The sequence below is a fragment of the Macrotis lagotis genome, chromosome 1 (assembly GCF_037893015.1).
Source record: "Macrotis lagotis isolate mMagLag1 chromosome 1, bilby.v1.9.chrom.fasta, whole genome shotgun sequence".
Lineage (NCBI taxonomy): Eukaryota > Metazoa > Chordata > Mammalia > Peramelemorphia > Peramelidae > Macrotis > Macrotis lagotis.
Window position 1 is genome coordinate 249,245,514 of NC_133658.1, and position 20,804 is coordinate 249,266,317.

Consider the following 20,804-nt stretch of genomic DNA (forward strand, 5'->3'; position numbering starts at 1 on the left):
GGATCCTCGGCGAGGCGCCGCGCGCCCCTGAGCGCCCCAGCTCCCCGCGACCCTTTCACCTCGCGCGCGGGTCTTGCCCCGCCCCACCCCGCCTGGGGGCCGAGAGCGCCGCAACCCGCGGGGAGGAGGAGGGGGAGACAAGAAGAGACTGGAGGAAAGGACGGCGGGGGATCAGGGGGAGGGGGATCGCCCAGCCACTAGCGCCTTCACAGCCGCCCGCAGGCTCGGCCAAGGGACGCGGGAGCTTCTTTTCAGCAGCCTGTGGTGAGTACGGAGACCATCACCCTTTTCCTCGCACGCGCACTCCCACTCCCACACGCCTCCCACGCGCGCACGCTGGCCTCGGGGGTGGGGAGGTGTAGCAGAGTAAGTAACTGCATTGGGATCCTAAGGGTCTTGGGTTGGAGGTTGGAGGCTAACCCCTCCCTCCACCCTGGCCCCGCACCCCAGCCCGGGAAGGGTGCTGCTCCAAAAACACGGCCCCCCAGCAGCCTGCGAGGTTCCGGGGGCTGCCCCAGGGGCCATCGGCCGCCTGGGGCCACCGAGGCGCGGCTCTACCCGCGCGCGCGGTCCTCTAGCTGGACCGAGCCAAGGGGGCTGAGCGCGCTGGCTGGGGGAGCCCGCCGCACAGGACGAACCGGGCGCTCTGCTTGCCCCAGACTTTCCCGGGCCGCCTCTGCCCTGTGCCCGGGAGACCCGGCAAAGAGCTCGCCTGGGTCCGGGGGAGCGCGGCCTGCGGGGCTGTCCTCCTGCTCCGCCGCCGCGCTGCCGATTACCGGGATTGCGCAGCCGCCTCTGGAGACGGGGTCCGGGGCAGCCCGGGCTAACCTGAGCCAGGTGGCCGGCGTCGAGTCCCTGCTCAGCGGAGGGGACAGTGGACCAGCGCTGGGCTAGCGAGGGAGGGAGCGCTGTGGGACGGTGCCGAGCGCTGACAGGCGCCAGGTGCGGAAACCTTCCCGCGCCCCGAGACGGCCGGGGACGGAGGGGCAGAGCGGGCTGGCTGGGTCCGCACTCCGTGCGGGAGGAGGGCCGGCTCGCTGAAGGTGAGTTTGCGGAGACCAAAGCCTCCCTGCCAGACGGGGGCCGGGGAGATGCTCAAGACCAGTTGGCTCCGCACAGATTCTCAGACTCTCTCTTTGGGTTGAAAAAGCCCAGGGTATGGTGTCCTAGCTGGTTTTACTGTACTCCTTCCTTGGGGTGTCAGTTAGATTATTGCCCTAATCTGTACTTTATTATTTCCTTCCCAGGCCCGGAATGGGTCCCCAGAATAATTGGGCATTTGTTACTATGTAACGCAGACCTTGGTGACTAGAGGTACTTATTACAATGGATCGGTCTGTGTTATTTCTTTCTTTTTGAAATGCATTATTGTTGAAATGAAGAAACCAAAGAATGGCATTTTACGCTGCTCTCCAAAAACGTTTGTTGGTTTTAGCTCGTGAGGTTTTGTTTTTGTTTTTCCTACCCAAAATAAATAATTTCTTGCTAAAGAAGTAATTTAAGTGCAAAAACATAAGTGCCAAAGGTCGAGTAACAATCTCTCTTACTAACTACTGCCGGCGCTGCAAAAACAGCCTTGGGGTGAAAACACTTGCACCCTCGGAGCCCTCGACTCCTTTTCAGTTGCAGAATTGTTGGGGCAGTTCCTAGGATCTCGACTGACCAGGCGGGTTTGGGAATCTAAAAGTAAAATTAATACTGAAGTTTTGGACACAGTGTAGAGAATTGCCACGTAAGGTTTAATTACCTTTCTAACAGCAACAAAAATTTCCATTTCCATATAAATCACAACCGTTCCGGTGACGTTTAATTACCTGATGCAGTGAAATGAGTTAATATCAGACCTGCATCCAGAGCTGTTCTTAAGGGTTAGGGGAGTTTGAGAGTGATTTACAAACATCGAATAAGCATTTGAGTGTTAAATTTTGTCTGATTTAAGGAATACCTTCCAAAGAAAATCATTGCCCAGGTTACAATTGCTGTGGTTTTTTTTTTAATATTCCATTCATGTAAAGATATATTTCTCCTCAACTGAAATTTTCATTGTTAATTCCATATATGTAGCCAATAAAATGTTTTGGGTTTATTTAAAATTTATTAACAGGCCTTTACGAACACTAACAGAGTTCAAAGTAGTTCTATACTGGATGCACAGATCTTTGCTTCCCTCTTTTGAAATAATATCCATTCAAGACTTTTTCTCAAACCATCTTTTTCCCTGCTTATGCTAATCTTTCTCTAAACTATAAAACCAGTTTAAAATAATCTGCTATTGTTATTTTTTACTACTTTTTAATTTCTTCCCACTTCCCATTCAGAAATCTCCCCTGATGCCCCCCCCCAATACTGCAAGAGTACCTGAGTTTTTAGACATGCAGCTTTATTTATCTTTTGATCCGGGAAAAATGATACTTGGATTTGGATGGCCAGTGAAGGCAGATTTGGGCTTTCTTTGAAACCAGCCATAGTTAGCTTTTTTGCTGGAACAAGAAACTAGATTTAAAAACTACCGAAGCCAAACTCCAAGTAAAAACCTATATGAAATGAGCTAGATATAAAAAAAGAAATGATTATTGCTGTAATGAATATTTACTGAAGCACTTTTATTCCTCATTTAACTTGGGGTTTTAAAATTAGCATTGTAATAGTATCTTACACTTGACTAGATAAGACTTTTATTCATTTATCTCTCTTTGAGCTTTTCCTTGTCTATGTGTAGTATATAAATATTTGATATTTTCAGATATACAGGATCACCCAAATGTCTTAGTGTGATTTAAACTGCACAAAGTTTTTTGGGACACTTGGTCTATACCATTTTCTCAACTATTAAATGACTAAAAAAATCAAATTGGGGTAAAATTATATCTACCATTAAATTTCATTATCTCTTGTCTGATTGACATGTTGTAAAGAGCTCACTAGGAGTCTTGTTTGGGGGTTTATTACAGCAATCTCATTTGTCCGAGTACAGAAGGCACAGTGTTGGCAATAGGACATCATTTCTGTTGTTTTAACTGCTGAGAGACATTATTAGCCATATTGGAGAGAGTAAATGAGCTACTTTTAAAGGACCGAAAATACCATTTGTAAGACTTTTTTTATTAATGGGTGTGCTTGCAGCATAGGGTAAGTATGTCCTTGTGTAGTCACAAGTGGATTTGTGTAAAATGTACACATTTAACCTGTATTCATTTTAAAAGGGCATGTGCTCCAAGTACAAGATCTGTCCTTTCTGGCAAAGAAGAAACCAGTTTCCTTATTTTTTCAGTTACCTTTCCAAAGATAACTTTGGTCAAAGACAAGTTTTGCTAAGATCTGACTGGAACTAGTTCTGATAGGATTGCATGGCCCTGTGAACCGATTCTCCCCAGTCCTTCACCAGGTTTCTGCTGCCAGATGTTTTTTAGGTGTCCTCAGCTGGAGTGCCCAGTTAGCTGCTAATTAGCCTTACCATAAACTCCTTGTATAATAAAGTCACAGGTTGTTATGCTTAATGTGTGGATTTGACTGCAGATTATGATGACCAAGTAGTGGGAAAAAATGCTCTCTGCAGTCATGAGAAAATGAGACAAGATGTGAAATGTTGTTGGATTATGGGTTTGTTTGTTTTTTCCAAATGATTGGGGGAGGAGGGGTGACATAGCATTAGGGTTTTAGAATTTTGAGTTACCTTAGAGGTCAGGCAATCCAATCCCTTTATTCTATCATTGAGGAACTTGAGAGAGGGGAAGTGAACTGCCCAACTCAGCAGACAGTAAGCAGTACAGCCCCAAACAATCCAGGTCTTCAGTACTATTTACTGAATACCACCTCTTTCTAGTGGGCAAACAAAGGCCTAAGGCAATGAAGTATTTTATGTACAGAACTGCTAATACATTTTCTCTGGGGTACACATCATGAAAAAAACTGTGAGATGTCTTGGCTGTAGCACAAACCTTGTAGTCAGAACACTCCCTGACTGAGTGTCTTTGGTCAAAGAGCAAGAAAAAAAGTCAAGTTTACAGGAAGCAGTGGTAGATTGTGATGGGTTTTGTGTTGCTGTATATGGTTATACTGCACAACCCATGGAGAAATCATCAGTAAAGAATAATAGCTGGTGTAAATTAATGCTCAACCTCAGTTTCCCCACTTGTAAAACAGGTTGATGATTTTTTACATTCCCTATCTCATTGAACTTTCATAGAAAAAGTACTTTGTAAACCCTGAGGCCCATTAGAAATGTGAGCCATGATTATTATTGGGTTATTATTAAAAATGTGTAGTTAAAACATTACAAATAGAGATAACAATGCCTGCTGGTTTTGGCAGTAGAGCCCATATTTCCACATTGGGAAAGATGAAATAGTAAATAAATAGGGAAGGGTGGAAATTATATTTCCCTATTGCTGTCTTGATACTTTCTCTACTGGCATTAACCTTTCAGCAAAAGGGAAAGAAAAATTGGAGAGTTCTTTTAAAAAGGAGAGTGAGGTAGTGAATAGCCTAATATGGTTTCTCTTTTATCTCTACGGTTACTTGGGCTTAATTGTCCTAATAGTCAATAACCCCTAAGTTTAGAAAATCTCTACTTTCCAGACGGTGCTACCAAGACAATTCTTTCTGGTGGCAGAACAAACTTTTTTTCCCTTTATCCACATCCCCCTACCTCACTCCTTGCCAAGTGTTTAACCCCAGTAAGGACACTGAGCTATGAAAACACTGAACTGTTGACAGTAAAAGCACACTCACATCCCCCTTCCATCCTTCCCCATCCCATAACAAATCTTTCCAAAATGGTTCCTTTTTGTCTGTTGCATTTGTTAGCAGGGAACAGGAAATAATTGGCTGGTGGCTGCCTTAATTCACTTAAGACAATGCCTCATTTTCTTTATTTGCAGATCTTAACTCCTTTAATGGTGTTTAACCAACACCCTGATTTAGGGTGGGGCTAAGCCCCCTTCAATTAGGTGGGACCTCATAGCAGTGACATCCTGGTGATTGACAATAGCTGCTCACTGGGGACTGACCCTGGGAATTCATCCTTGCCCTCTCTTAATGGAACAGAGCTGAGTAATAATAGCTCACAATTCTGTAAAGCCTTAAGGAGTAACTTGTTTGTAATCTTGATACTGATGAAAATATTTTTAAAGTAAGAGAAATATATTTAGAGAGAAAAGGAAATTTAAAAACTCTAGTCCGAATTCTTTCTCTACAACCCCTTGCTTACTTTTCATCTTATCCATTCATTGCTTTGTTCAGTCTCTGTTTACTCTGTTTTAAATTGTTTTGGAGAAAAAAAGAGATGGTAATGAACTCTTTGTACTCTATTCATATAGAATATTTTGGTTTGTGTTTTTTTTTGCTAACAATAGCTATATATATATATATATATATATATATATATATATATATATATATATATATATATACTGGGCTTTTTAATTAAGGAACATGTAAAAAGAAAACACCCCTTCTCCTGAACTCCACTGCTGAGATTTGTTAGCAGAAAATAAAAATCAAGCATTTAGATCACCAGGGTGTAGTCCCTTATCTGTAAGTCAAAGTACATTGGGGCTGTTTTATTTGAAAGGATACTCAGTTATACCTGAGATTTTCATTTGTTTCTTCCATTAGAAAATTGGTACAAATTTAAATTTATCACACACACTTGATAATTTAGATAGCAGGAAAGAGTAGGAGGCCATAGGAGGCCTGTATGTAGCAGGAAAAATACCAAGTTTGCATGGAGAAGAATAGTATTCAGTTGGATATATGTTGCAGAATATCGGTGTAGTTACATTACATGGCATCTGAAGAGGAAATCAGTAACAAAGAATAATTAGTAACTGACATAGAAAATTGAACAATTTCTTTATGAATTAAATATAAGTTGTTCTAAACCTAGGCATTTAGGAATGATATAGGTATTAAAATATGAATATTGAAAATGTGACAGTAGGGGTTAGTTTGTGAAGAACAGTTAATCATAATATCTCATTGCCCACAGATACAACTTAGCAAAAACTAGTATCACCTTTGATTACCTTTGATGTTAATTGTAATTATTATCACTAGTTTTGGGGCTAGGTCTTTGAAAGGTCTGGATCTGGATGAAAACATGATGCATTAGAAAAATAGAAATCTGGAACTTTTGATCCATTTCTGAAGGCTACCAAAAAGTCCAGACTTTTAACTGTCTGAAAAACTAATGATTGTTTTTATTCTTGAAAAACCATAAAGATAATGATCATCTTAGGACTGGGGCTCCCTAATTGACCTACACAAAGAAGGATTATTATTTTATTGACATTAAAGCAAGTCATTGAACATAGGTGACTATAGAAATATTTGCTTAAGGAGCTAATTTTCCAATGTTATATGTGTTAAATGATAGTACTTTTAATTTTTCTTTCTTGCCCAGTAAACCTGTTTATAGTCTCATGGCATAATGGATAAAGAACTGGCCTCTGATCCAAGTTCCACTTTTGAGTTGTATTGGCTCTGTGCTCCGGGCCACAGAAACTAGAAGGTTCTGGCTTGCATTGGGAAAGAGTCTCGTCATCCAGGAATTCTCTATCCTAATGAAATCATGGATTCATTCCCTTTCCCCTATGTCCATATCCATATGTCTATTGTATCTCATCCCCAGCTTGGTTACCAGCTAATAGATTATATTTAGTGGCAAAAACTTATGAAATTAAGTCATATGAAGCATATTAACAGAATGCTACCCATACCAATCATGAATATTTCTAAAAAATGAATTAATACGAAGTATGTGGAGTATTCCATTGAGAATTTGTCATCTTTTTTGTGAACTTAACTGAAGAAATGAAGTGCAAAATGAAATTATTTCCCAGAAAGAAAGGGCAAATGTGCAACATTCCACTTTCATGTAAGGGGGCTAGGGGAAGGCTGAATGAGACATAAACAGAGCACTCTGCCCCCTCTCTCATTTCATCTCCTAGGCTGTCAGTTGCTCTTTTTTGTATTCATCTCTGAAGTACATTACAGCCTATGAGCTGAAAAGGCATTTTAATTTTGTAAAGGAGTGAGGCTCATGCCAGAGACTCCCGTCTGTTTCAACAATCACTGTTTCTGTAACATACCTACGTGGGGTTTCATGGTCAGATGTGGCCGTGCCAATAGGAAAATTACAGAGGGAAAGGATGTTGAAAACATTGACTCTTCTGTGAAGAAATGGGGAAAACATGAACAAATCCAGCATTTTTTTAAAAATTGCTTTAACATGAGCTTAGAATATTATTCTTCAACCTCTATCAAAAAAGTGACTGTGCCTGATTAGCAGACCCCCAACTTACCAAATATCTCCAAGTTGCTTTTGTGCTATTGGAGCAATGTATTCCAACACAACGTGTGGCAATTATTTAATGCAGTATAGATGGCAGTTTATTTTTTTGACCCAAAATGAGAAAACATGGGGAATTCTCCAATACTTTTTTTACAGGCTGCTATTATGGAGAAAGCAGCCAAACCAGAAAGTATTAGATCATGGGCTTTAAATGCATAAATAAGCACTTCTAAGGTCACCAAAAAAGCAAGACTGAAACCACTACCACCACTAACCCACCGCAAACTCCAGGAGCCCCAGGGGAATGACCTCAGCCAGACCCAACTTCCTGTCTGTGTGACTGACATTTTTGGTGGGTGTAGGTGCAGAGAAGGGGCTTCTAAGACTTTTAGCCACTCGGAAGAAAGAGAATCAAGGTCAAATTAGAGAGAATCTGGGGCTTTGGTTTCGGTTCTGAAAAATTGAAAAGCAGGTGAAGAGCCTTTTACTATTTAAATAGGATTAAAGAGTCCCAGCCCTAGGAGTCTCGAGATTGGGATCATATAGAACACTGAAAGAAATCTTTTGAAATCATCTAATTCAATCCCTTTCATTTTGCTAGATCCGGAAATTGAAGCCTAGAAAAGGGAAGTGACTTAACTAAGATTCCTTAACTTAAGTAAACTGCATAATTAGAATTTGAATTCAGGTCTTCTGTTTATAAATCCTGTGCTCTTTCCATTCCACCAAAACTACCTTTCTGTAAATTTATTCTTTTGTTTTTATATCATGGTTATTTCTCCTTAACTACTCATCAGCCGCCCCCCCCACACACACACACACATTGAATCTTTCTTTGTAAACAAAGAGAAACATTTAAGCAATGCCAAGACAAAATAAGCTGTTGGACATTAAATATTCTACATCCATAGTTCTCATCTCTCTGTGACATAAAAGTTACATTTCCTTACTATTTCTATTGGACCAAGTTCTCTTTTCTTCAAGTTTATCAGTTGTCAAGTGCTTTCTAAGATTATTTATCATTTAGATTTTTATAGTCATTGTGAATATCTTTTTGGTTCTGCTTTCTTCATTTTGCATCATTTCTTATAGGTCTCTCCATGCTTCTCCGAATTCCTTCTATTAATTGTGTTTGGGGTGCTTTCAATATTCTCTTACATTTATATACTATAATTTTTTTATCTGTTGCCCCAAAGGGCACTCACTTTTTTTCTACAAGACTTTTTTCTTGATTCTGCTACTAATTTGAGTCTGACATTTTCTATTGAGATCTCACTGTTCTGTGGCCTGCATAAAGACCTTTTCTAGATCATTCACTGGAGTGTGGTCTAAGTGAAAGAAGTTTTGGGGGCGAAATGTTAAGGGATTATTTCTTCCCCACTGTTGAGATGACCTAATCCTAGTTTATTTGTAATAAGTTTGGTTATAAGGAAACAAGCAGTTCAATGGAGGAGATATTTTCTGTGCTCCAATTTTAGAAGATTCTTTTACCACAGTAGCCCTGGAAAGTACAGAATGTAAAAGTTCTTATCACCATTTTCCAGAGAGAAGAAATTTAAGTGTCAGAGAAGAGAGGTGAGAGTAGAGATCATACCCTAGGACTTAGTGCTAAAAAGGACTTTAAAATACAGCTCATTGCTTTTAGAATTTGAAGGCACTTTAAGAGGCCATCTAGTCCAACTTCATAAAATGAGGAAACTGAGGCCCATAAAAGGGAATTGACTTACTTAGTATCACACAGTTTGGTACATTCAGGACTTTTTCCATAGTACCACCGTAATTCTGGTAGGTCACACATCTACTAAGTGCTGAAACTAAAGACTGGAACACAGGACTTGGCTGTTTCCAATTTTAGGGCTTTCCTAGAACTCTTTCTAGTGGCTGTCCTCTGAGATTCGTTTCTTATCTAACCTTATTAAGACTGAATGGAAAGACGAAACAGTGGAAGAAAGTTAGGAGTCTTCTATTGGACTTTATTCGATTTGCTAACTAGACAGTGTCATGTGCCATAACATGTTGTGACTTGCTGCCTTCTGTTGTAAACAGTCTGATGGGCAGTCTTGGCACCATCCAGTGAAGAAGGATAGAATAGGAGAGATCATTTACATCCTGCCAGTGATGGGTAAATGTTATGTTGTTGCCATCTTGCTAAGTAGACTGCTCACTATGATGTGGAGTTATGGTTGGGATAGGGAGAAAAGGGAGACGAATTTTTTCAACTCAGCAAATGTATTAAACACTGGAAATGCCTCCAGGATTACTCAGGCACCCACAAGAAAGACAAGTGGGGAAGAGACTCAGGAGTGGGCTTTGGGGGAGTCAAATGACTTTTTAGCGGTTTACATCCAGAGAAAAGGCATGTCAGACTGCTCCCTACTTCCACCCTCCCTTGTGTTGTTTGTATATGTGTCTTCTGTACATGATTTTGGAGATAAACCAGTTTCTGGGAAATTTTGCTGTTTGTTTTTTTTTCCTCTGAGCTAGAGAAGAAAATTAACTTTTCCTCTCAGACATTCAAACTAATCCTTTACAATAATTGAGTTTCTTGTGGTTGATCTTATAGACTCCAATAATTGTTGATTCATTTGGAAATTTGCCCATCATTTTCTGATAACTTTCTGATAACATCCTAAAAAATATTAGCCTGAAGACCATTTAATATCCCCCTCACTTAAGAGGTAGTCCTAACCTTTTCAGATCTGTTATACTGAACTGAGAGAATGATTCCAGGCATCAACCAGAAATTGGAGATTGTTGGGGAAAATATGATTCATATACAATCATATTATAAAATGGATTTTAAATAAATAAAAGAAGCAGTAATACTAATAATTTGCATTCATGTATCAAATGATACAGCAGTTGTAATGTCCTTAGCCTGGCAAATCATAGATGCTATTTCAATGCTTATATTATTCTTTTCTTCTTTCCTTTTAGTCTTTTCACCCATCTCTTTCTCACTTGAAAATTTTCAAAGCATACTCCTCAAAAGAACATTGGAGAGAGGTATGATGATGATCCCCATTTTTGAGATGAGAAAACTGATATTTTTCAAGATGATGTGATGCCCAAAGATATATATCTTTTAAATGTTGGAAGTGGGAGCTGAACCCAGGTCTTCTGACTGTATATTCAGTGTTCCTTCTATTTTTGCCATGCTGCCTCAAAGTACTATCTGTGTTAACAGTGATCAGAGCAGACCTTCCAGAGGATATAGCCTTTGATCTGATCTTTGAAGGATGGGGGTCCTTATAATATCTAATATTTATATAGTGCTTTGAGGTTTGCAAGTATTTTACAAATATCACCTTATTTAATCCTCACAAAAATCCTGAAGAATATATGCTATTATTGGGTCCATTTTACAGATGAAGAAACTGAGGCAGTTAGTGATTTGAGGACTATTTTGATGTCATCCATAAATGAAACTTGAGCCCTGGGGATAAGTAATATGGGGTAGTATCTTCTGGGGTAGAAGACTTCCTTGTGGCCTTTGTCGAGTCACTGCACTGACCCTTGTTTTCATTTTTTCAAAATGAAATGTTGGATTAGATGGTCTTGAAGTTAATTTTCAGTTCTAATATTCCACAAGTTTAATCTAATAATTAAACTTTTACCAAGAGAAATTTAAAGGAATTTTTTTTTAATTTCCAAAATTTTTCTGTATGGATGGGAGAGAGGGGAAGAGGTTGAGGAAAGATGTGAGTGCTGAATTTGGGTAGTAGGTAGATATGAGGATGCTCTTGATAATAATAGCTTAATATCAATGAACTTGGGGCGGCTAGGCAGCGCAGTGGATAGAGCACTAGCCCTGGAGTCAGGAGTGCCTGGGTTCAAATCTGGTCTCAGACACTTTACCTAGCTGTGTGGCCTTGGGCAAGCCACTTAACCCCATTGCCTTGCAAAAAAAAAAACCTAAAAAAATATCGAGTCTCAGACCTATGAAGTAAGTCAAATTGATATTATCAGCTTCCCTTTACAGATGAGGAAACTGAGGCACACATAAGTTGTGACTTGCCCAACAGTTTCACAGCCCATAAATAGGCTAAGATTCAAGGTCATATCTGGTTTCCAAATCAATATGTAACATAGTATCTTTGTCTCTTTCCCAAGAGAATGAGTTTCATGATGGTAGTGGAGTAGGAAGCAAGTTACCACCAGTCAACTTTAACCAGGTTTCTTGATAGACACTTTGAAATTGGCTCATTTTTTTTTGTTCAAAAAAGTATGTTTCCGAAGTAATTTTAAAAGTAACAGAAAACAGCTTTCTTAAATGAACTAAACCTTTCTCCTAAATCTGTCTTGTATTTCTCCTTTGTTTACAAGAAAGAACTTCATTCCAGCCTGTCAGTATTATTTCAAATTTTTATATGATTAAAGCTGAATTAAAAGAGGTTTTATAAAAATAACGGTCCTAACTGAATCTATCATTCATTAGCTATGTGACATTGGACCTCTCTGAATGTCAATTTTCCTAGTTTGTAAAAGAAGGGACCTGGATTGGAAGGTCATTTTCAGCCTCAAACTCTGATCCACCTTCCATTTGTTTCACACTGACAGAATTTTCTGCAGTGCTTACCACAGAGCTTGGCTAATAAATATCCTTTGATTTGACTTTCCCATCCATCATTTATTTCATCAGTCATTCTCAATGAGATATATAGTGCAAGAATTATCTTGCTTCTTCATTTTAAAGATTTGGAAACTCGAGAGTCAGAGAAGAAAACAACTTGTTCAAAGTATGCACAACTACTAAATATTTGTGATGGGGAAAGTGCAGTGTCCTGATTCCTGGTCCATTGTTCTTTGTGCTTAAAACTCTGATGGGTTCTAAGGAGGCAGGGGAATGGAAAGATAATAGAAAAGGAAGCACTATGTTCACAGGTCTTATGATCTTTCCCCATGTACCTCCTCATCTTGGTCTCCTTTAAAGACTTAGCTCAAATCTCAACTTCTATAGGGTCTTTCCCAGTACTCTTCCCTCTCTCTTTTCCCTGAGATTTCCTTCTACCAATTACACAATTTTTCTTGTGTATAATAGTTATTTGGGGGGGGGAGTATTTTTATTTTTATGTAAACTCCATGGATTTAGTACAGTGCCTGGTCATAATAAACAATTAATAAATAATAAATACTTGCTAACTGACCAACTGACTTAATTCTGTTGTTTTCAATCTAGGAATTGGACAAATGCACCCTGAGCAAATTGTAGGCCCTTTGGGTGGAATCCATATGAATCCTCTTTTGTCCTTAAGATGCTGAAATTCCCTCACCCCCCACCTTACTCCCAGCATTCCACACTGGTAAATGTTCATTTAAAAAAAATAGAACAAAATTTTAAATAGCCAAACAGATTTTTTAAAAAATATTCAATAAATGAAATTAAAATACTCTATTCATGCCAGACTTTGGGCTCAGACCAAATTTTTATAACTCAAGTTTAAAGGCCAAGAAGTTCCTTGGTTTACAATGGGAACTTTGTGATAGAACAGCGAACTTCAGCATAACCATGAAGCTGTCTTTGAAATTAGCCTTTCCTTATTAAAATAAAAGGGAATTAATATATGAAACTGAGGTCTCTCACACTCAATAGGGTTTAATAATTTTAAAAAGAAAAGCAAAAGACTGCTGCTCATTTTCTCCTTATTACCCCTACAAGAAGATTTCCAAAGGCACCTTTTCTAGGCAACCCCCTCCCATCCCTGCCCACCCATTGAGAAAGCACCAGACCTATTAACCTGGGTCTCTCTGTCTTCTCTACCATCAAGTTTGGGATGAGTTCCATACTCTGTCATTGAAAGCATAAACTTTTCCCCTCTTATTATTAAAGTAGCAGACTCAGGTAAGGCATTGTTGGAAATAATATTGGGCTTTAGGAAACTGAATTCTATTCCTGGTTCTACCTTTGTTGTTATTATTGTTGTTCAGTCATTCTTCATTTGTGCCTGACTCCTCATAATCCCCATTTGGTCATTTCTTGGCAAAGACATTGGAATGCTTTACCCTTCCCTTCTCCCAATCATTTTACAGAAGAGGAAACTGAATCAAATGTAAAGTGACTGGCCCAATGACTCGTCACAAGCTAGTAAGGCTGAGGCTAGATTTGAACTCAAAAAGACGAGTCATTCTGACTGCTGGCCTAGTCCTCTTATGCACTGTACTACCTGATTTCAGGCTTGGTTTTCTACATCTGTTAAATAAAGGAATTGGAAAAGATAAATCACTAAAGGCCCTTCTATCTCTGCTATTCTTTTTTTCTTATATGTATCCTTGAGTCCCATGCTTCTGGCTATTGAACAGATCTCCTAAAATTTAAAGGCAATGACAAGAACCACAGAATTTGAGAATTGTCAGAGTTGGCTTAACAGTCATTTAGTTCAGCTCATACACAGAAGGAATCCCTGCGCCTACATGCTGACAGATGGTTGTCCAGTCTCTCTGTAAAGACCTTGGAAATCCTGAGAGATAAGTGAAGGTCATTCCAAAGGAATGGACAATGACCTCGACTGATGGAAAGGGAGTTAGGTTCAGATCCCTTAATCCAGAATGGTAGAGATAAGATGTCCAGTGCAGTAATGGTGACTTGACTGACTGGAGAAGTCGACAGGAGCCCCAGGGAGAGTTTTCTTTGTGAAGGGCAAGGTCACCCTGGAATGGCTTTGCCCAGAGAGAGAGGTTTGCACCTTGGAAAGCGTCATAGTTCTGGTGACCTCCAGTGACCTTGAGCTCTGGGAGTGTACTAACAGAGCAGAACAAACAGAGCAGAACAAACAGAGCATCATAGACCTCTGAGTAGCACCTGACATTGTCCTATTCTTTAAAGGTCTGAGAGGAAAGATTCTACTGATGATTAGTCTGTTGAGAGACAGGTTTGGATTAGCCATGGTGTCACAGCCTGATATGTTGCTGAAATATCAAGGTGCCTTGTATGCTGTGGTGTCACTCTGTGGGAAGATATGACATACTAGTATCTTGCCTGGCTTTGATGGAGCACCATGGTTGCATCAGTGATGCAGGAGGAAAAATATTGTACTGAAGGACCAAAACTCTCACAGCTTCAGACCATCACCAAAAGACTTGTTTCCTGTTAAATCAGACTATGAAATAAAGTGGTTCTGGTAAAGGCAAGTGAGAGGGATGTCTTTGCACAACACTCCTTACTATAATAAATATAACTGTTCAAGTCATGTCATCATGCATGTGAAGACATGGTCCTCTTTGATTATGAAGGGCAGACATCATCAAAGACCTTAGAGGAGGAGGAATCTACCACCTATTTCCTGTCAAGACAGTCCATTCCTCTTCAAACAGCAGTAATTATTAGGACTTTTCCCCCCCCCTAACAACCTAAATTTGCCTCTTTATAACTTTGAGTCATTGTTCCTGGTTTTAACTTAAGGGAATAAATATAGTAAGCCTAACCCTAGCCCATCAAATATTTGGAAACAGTTACCTTGTCCTTCTCTGTATCTTCTCATATTAAAAAAAGAATGCCCAATTCTTTTAATTAGTCTTGATATAGCATGGACATTAAGGTCTTTTCTCATTCCAATGCCTCTTCAGTTTAGTGATATCTTTTTTTTTTTTATCAATTTTTGTCCTCAAAAATGAACATGATATTCCAGATAATTTGACCAGAGTAGAGGATAATTGGTCTGCCTCCCCTCTCTTTCCCTGAGAGGAAAATCTACATATCCTAATTTAGAGATCCTATTCATTCTTTTAGCTATCACATCATGCTGCTGACTCATTGAACTTGTAGTCCACTAAACCCTTGAGTCTTTCTCAGAACAGCTGCTGTCGAAGCATACTTCCTCCATCCTGTATTTATGAAGTTGCTTTTTTTTCCCTTTCAAGTATAAAACTATGTTTATCCTTATTGGGTTTTATCTTATCAAATTCAGCCCAATTCATTGGCCTTTTGAGATCTTTTTGGATCCTGACTACATCACATAGTATAGTGACCCTCCTAATTTTGTGTTATCTGCAAATTTAATGAGTATACCATCCATGCCTTTATCTAAGCCATTGCTAAAAATGTTACTTAGTACAAAGATCCCTGGATTACTCCATTAGAGACCACTGGGGTCTCTACTCCATTGGGCAATTTTTTGAAAAGAAATTTCAAATAAAACTAATATTTTTCATCTAAAAGCAAAGACTAAGAAATACTATCCTGGTCCTTTGGGAAGTGATTACCACATAGTAACTCAATGAAGTAGAATCTGCCATATTGAAAGTGGTAAAAAAAAAAAAAAAACCAAAACTATTCCTACATTTCTATAACATCTATATCACGGAGAAGCTTAAATTTTTGTCGGTTTTTTTTTCCTTCTTGTCAAGTTCTGAATATTCCATGCCAGCTAAAATCAGAACAAAGGACTGGATTTTTCTTGAATGAACAACTAAAATCAGTTTTGAAACATTCTTCAATAAAGCTCTTGGTGTTTTTTGGACTGACCTAAACAGTAAAACCTGTTCTGAGTGCAGTTGGCAGATCCTTTTCATGCTAAGCCATTCAGAACAATTTCTAGAGGATTGTACCTTTGCTTTTCGGACTTCTTGAGAAAGTGACTCAGAAGAGAATTTAGTTACTGATTCTGGGCAAATGTCTGGCTGTCTTCTGAGGAAGTTCCCTTTTGTCTTCTGTGTGTGTGTGTGTGTGTGTGTGTGTGTGTGTGTGTGTGTGTGTGTGTGTTCTAGGAATCTACTAAAGGGACCAATGAGGCCAAGATTAGAAGAAATGCAGAAATCTGGAAAACAATTTTCACAACTAGTGTTTCTGATAAAGTGCTTATTTCTAAAATATATAGATAATTAAATAAAATTTATAAAACTAAAAGTCATTTTCCAGTTGATAAATGGTCAAAGGATATGAAGAGGCAGTTTTCAAGGAAAGAAGATAAAAATATAGTCATGAAAAAAATGCTCCAAATCATTCTTGATTAGAAAAATGCAAATTAAAACAACTCTGAGGAAACATCTCTCACACCAATCAGATTGGTTAAGATGATAAAAAAGGAAAATGATCAATATTGGAGAGGATTTGGGAAAACTGGAACACTAATGCACTGTTGATCGAGTTGTGAACTGATCCAACCATTCTGAGAGCAACTTGGAGCTATACTCAAAGAGCAATAAAATTGTGCATACCCTTGATCCAGTAATACCACTACTACCAGATCTGTATCCCAAAGAGATCATAAAAAAAAGAAGAAAAGACGCACATGTACAAATATATTTATAACAGCTCTTTTTGTACTGGCAAAGAATTGAAAATTGAGACATTACCCCATCATTTAGGGAATAACTGAATTAGTTATGGTATATGAATGTTATGGAGTACTACTGTACTAGAAGAAACCATGAGCAGCTAGACTTTAGAAAAGCCTGGAAAGACTTGCATGAACTGATGGCTGAGCAAAGTGAGCAGAACCAGAACATTGTTTAAATTAATGGTAACGTTGTGAGATGGATCGATTATAATGGATGCAGCTCCCTTAAACAGTTTAGTGATATTAGATAACCCAAATGACACCCACATCCAGAACACACACACACACACACACACACACACACACACACACATACACAGGAATCTGAATACAGAGCAGAGCATACCATGTTTACTTTTTTAAAATTCCTTTTATGTTTTTCTTTCTTATGGATTTTTCTCCCTTAGTTCTAATTCTTACTCTTTTACAACATGACTAATATGGAAATATCTTATCACAATTGTATATAAACAACTTTTACCAGATTGTTTGTTGCAATGGGAAGTGGGGAGGGAAGGGAGGATGATAGAAAAATGTGAAAAAAAATAAAAATAAATAAAAATAAAAAATAAATTTAAAAATGTGGAACTCAGAAACTTGAAAATGGATGTATGTAATTGGAAAAAATAAAATAAAAATTGAAAACAAGAATCAACTAAAGGATAGTTGATTGCACTCTTTGTCCACTGGAAAAATGAAGGCAAAATAATGCCTTATTGCCATGGTAATAAAGGCAGAATTTCTTAGTGCAACGAGCATAAGATTCAAAGTCATAATGCTTTCATGATCTAATCTTCCCTTTAATACTTGCTAGTTTTGTGACTAAACAGTTTTGTTAACCTTTCTGAGCTTCAATTTTCTCCTGTGTAAAAATGAAGTTAATACTAAGTATTGTTTGCTTCACATAACTGTTGGAAGGAAAGTGTTTGATAAACCTTAAAATGCTTGAATCTATGGTTTATTGGTATGAGGAATTCTCAGGTTAAAGAATGCCCTTTAATGCAGGATGATTATTGAGAGTTACCCAGAGCTCCAAGAGGTTAAGATGTTATCCTAGAATACTATGATAGTCTGTGTCAGAGATAGGAGTTGAATCTCTAGGGTTTCTTAACTTTGGAGTCAGCTTTCTATATTTTATACTGATTGTTCAAAGAATTCTAGGATTATTATTAATTACTTAGTATGTTCTTGCTTTTAAAGCTCAAAACTCATTTTGTCTTGAACTACAACAAAATTTGATCATCTGGGTTCCCAGATAATCAAATTTCTTGTCCTTTACTAAGAAAGGAGGCAAATAATGATTTTTTTTAAGCTAAGGTTTTAGATTTTTTGTTTTTTTGGTTATTTTGTTTTTGTTTTTGCAAGGCAAACAGGGTTAAGTGGCTTGCCCAAGAGCTAGGTAATTATTAAGTGTCTGAGACCAGATTTGAACCCAGGTACTCCTGACTCCAGGGCCGGTGCCTTATCCAGTACACCAGTATACCTAGCCTCCCTGGATTTAGTTTCAATGCCTCTTTCAGGTCAGGGGACGAAACATCTTAGAGCCCTGATCAACAGTCAGTAATATTTAGAAGTGACCTTGTGCTTTCTGGATGGATAGTACATGGTAAGTGCTTAATAAATGTCTGTTGACTGCCTAAACAAGTAATGTTCTTGAAGCATCCCAAAACCCTCACTTAGCCAAAAATATAAAAAAACCAAACAAACCCCAGACTTCTTGGTGTTTTCTGTACCCTATTTAAGGTAAGTAGAATAAGATCTAAAGTAATTTCTTTCTTTTTTTTTAAAGGTTTTTTTTTCAAGGCAAATGGGGTTAAGTGGCTTGCCCAAGGTCACACAGCTAGGTAATTATTAAGTGTCTGAGGCTGGATTTGAACTCAGGTATTCCTGACTCCAGGACCAGTGCTCTATCCATCGAACCATCTAGCCACCCCTAAAGTAATTTCTTTTAAGAAGGCATTGTAGGGGCAGATAGGTGGTTGACAGAGCACTGGTTCCTTAATCAGGAGGACCAGATTTCCAATTAGCCTCAGACATTTGATATTTTCTAGCTGTGTAACCTTGAGCAAATCCCTTAAACTTCATTGCCCCACAAAACCCCCCAAAATCAAAAGCTTTATAATAGAATGAAAAGAGTATTGGTATAGATGTAAAGAGTTTTTGAATAGCTGGGAAAATTATGCTTTTCATGAGCCTCAACTTTCTCACCTATAAAGTTAAGAATTTGGTACTAGATTATCTCTAAGGTCCCCAATAGGGTTAATAATCAAAGAACTCAAGGTTAAAACAAAGTTCTGGTTAGCTAGCTCATTCTTAGAGCATTCCATTTGATCAAGTCATTTTCTTCACCAGATACAGGAGATGGTATACATGAATTTTAATACATAGTTCATAAGATTGTAATACTTAGGCTAAGACAATAAGCTGCCTTCATTGATCCCCTAATTTTACATATTAGGAAACAGATTGGAAAATCCTGAGGAGGTAAGTGACTTGGCCAGAGTTACCCATCTAATATGCAGTGGAACCTAGAGTTGAACTTGGTCCTCTAATTTCAATTCTAGACTGCTCTTTCTGTCATGCCAAAAAAAAAAAGGGAATAGGAGAAAGGTGTTAAAGCAGATTTTATTAGTAGAAGTTTTCTGTTGAAGGTGGAAGGAAAAGATATCCTTTTGGATAGTTCCATGGGCATTTTCAGCAAGAATACTACTGAAAGGGAGACAGTACGTAATCTAGTTGAGAAAGAATTGGCTTCTGAGTCAGAAAGAGGCGAGTCTGGTTTCTGACATAACATCTGTGAGATCTAGAGAAGTCATTTAACTTCATGGAATCTCAGACAACTCTATAAGACTATGGAGAGCAGAATAGGTGGTCAACTCCATTGATAGGTGGTGTTTTCCTCTCCAAGTTCCCTAGACCAGTGAAATCACAATTCAAGGGTTCTTTCCACCCTTGGTCCACCAAAACAATCAAAATACCACTGAGAATTCAAATATGCTTAGTCTATCTTGGAGCATGAGTGAAATGAGGAGGATACCAACCAAGGGAAAAAAACTAATCTAGAATTTGTCTAGAACTCTAGAGCTAACCATTTAGATCCAACAAACCGCTCCAGATGTGGCAGGCAACAAGTGGTAAACTGTGTTGTTATTGTTGTTTTTCATTTTAATGGGAATTCAGTGTCATCAATTCCTTTGAGCTCCCACTGGAAATTTAGACAAGGAAATTTATAAAGCAAAGAAAGGTGCAGAAGCTGAACTCATAAAACATATTGGAATAGAAAAATTCCTTACCCCTTTATGATCTGACCTCCAAGGTGGCCACTAAACATACTGCATAACCCTGGGAATAGAAATTCCCCATTCTGATTATTGTTTTCTTTTCTAAAATTAGGGGATTTGGCAAGATGGCCTCTTAAGATAGTCCAGTTCTAGTAGTTGAGGTCTTATAGTCTAAGGGCTCTTTTTGCTCCAAGAATTCTAAACAAGACAAAGGAATAAGTGAGTATGGAGACTACTGTAAGTCATTTAGATTTGATGTAACAGGAGTTGGACTGCCGTGTGGACTTCCTAACAAAATGAGATTTGAGCTGTGAGTGATTGATTAGCTATGGAAGTTCCAAGCCTATCCATTCTCTTTAGTTTCAGCATTTTCATTCTTTTTCTTATCCTCTTTTTTTCTACTGTACTAAATCCTCCAGCACCCTCTGCCTTATTTTAAGCATGAAGTAGACAAGACGTTTTTCTCTGCCTGTTTTCTCCCCCCTACCTTGTTTCTAGTTGAATATAGAGAACTAATACAGAGCAAGAAGTCTGTGTTACATTGCTCTCTAACCAAGGTAAAAATAGTTACTTTTAATACAATACTCCTAAGCAATTCAATGCCAAATGGGAATCATAATATCAGTACAAAGGCACTAGGTTTTTCAAAGGAACCTGGTGCCTTTTGACTAGAAAAAAAAAATTTACAAAAGATACTAAAAATTGTTTCCAGGGGAAAAAGTAAGGAAGACTCTTTGGGACAGAAGGAGGTGGGCACTCATTCCAAGCTGTGATCAGATGTGTCATTTCTATACATTTCCTAGATTTTTTCCCAGATTGGCTGTAATCATACAGAATGAGAAGGATTTTCTAATCTACCCTTTGGGGTTTATATGATGAGGAGGAGGAGTATGGCTCATCTGGTGCTGATTTAAAAGTGGTGAAATGTTACAGCTTTCAGAAATAGTTGTCAGC

The 20,804-nt window shown here is 38.6% G+C and overlaps 1 protein-coding gene across 2 annotated transcripts in view; it reads left to right on the forward strand.

Annotated features, from left to right (window-relative positions):
* The first annotated feature begins 186 nt into the window (after nt 1-186).
* Nucleotides 187-20,804, forward strand: part of EYA2 (EYA transcriptional coactivator and phosphatase 2) — a 250,980-nt gene continuing 230,362 nt past the window's right edge. Inside the window, exon 1 of one of the 2 annotated variants that reach the window (XM_074210160.1) lies at nt 187-264. The gene's annotated coding sequence lies outside the window, so the exon portion shown is untranslated. Of the gene's footprint in view, nt 265-991; nt 1,044-20,804 lie in introns of those variants that run through there. The other variant, XM_074210161.1, reaches the window with a different exon arrangement.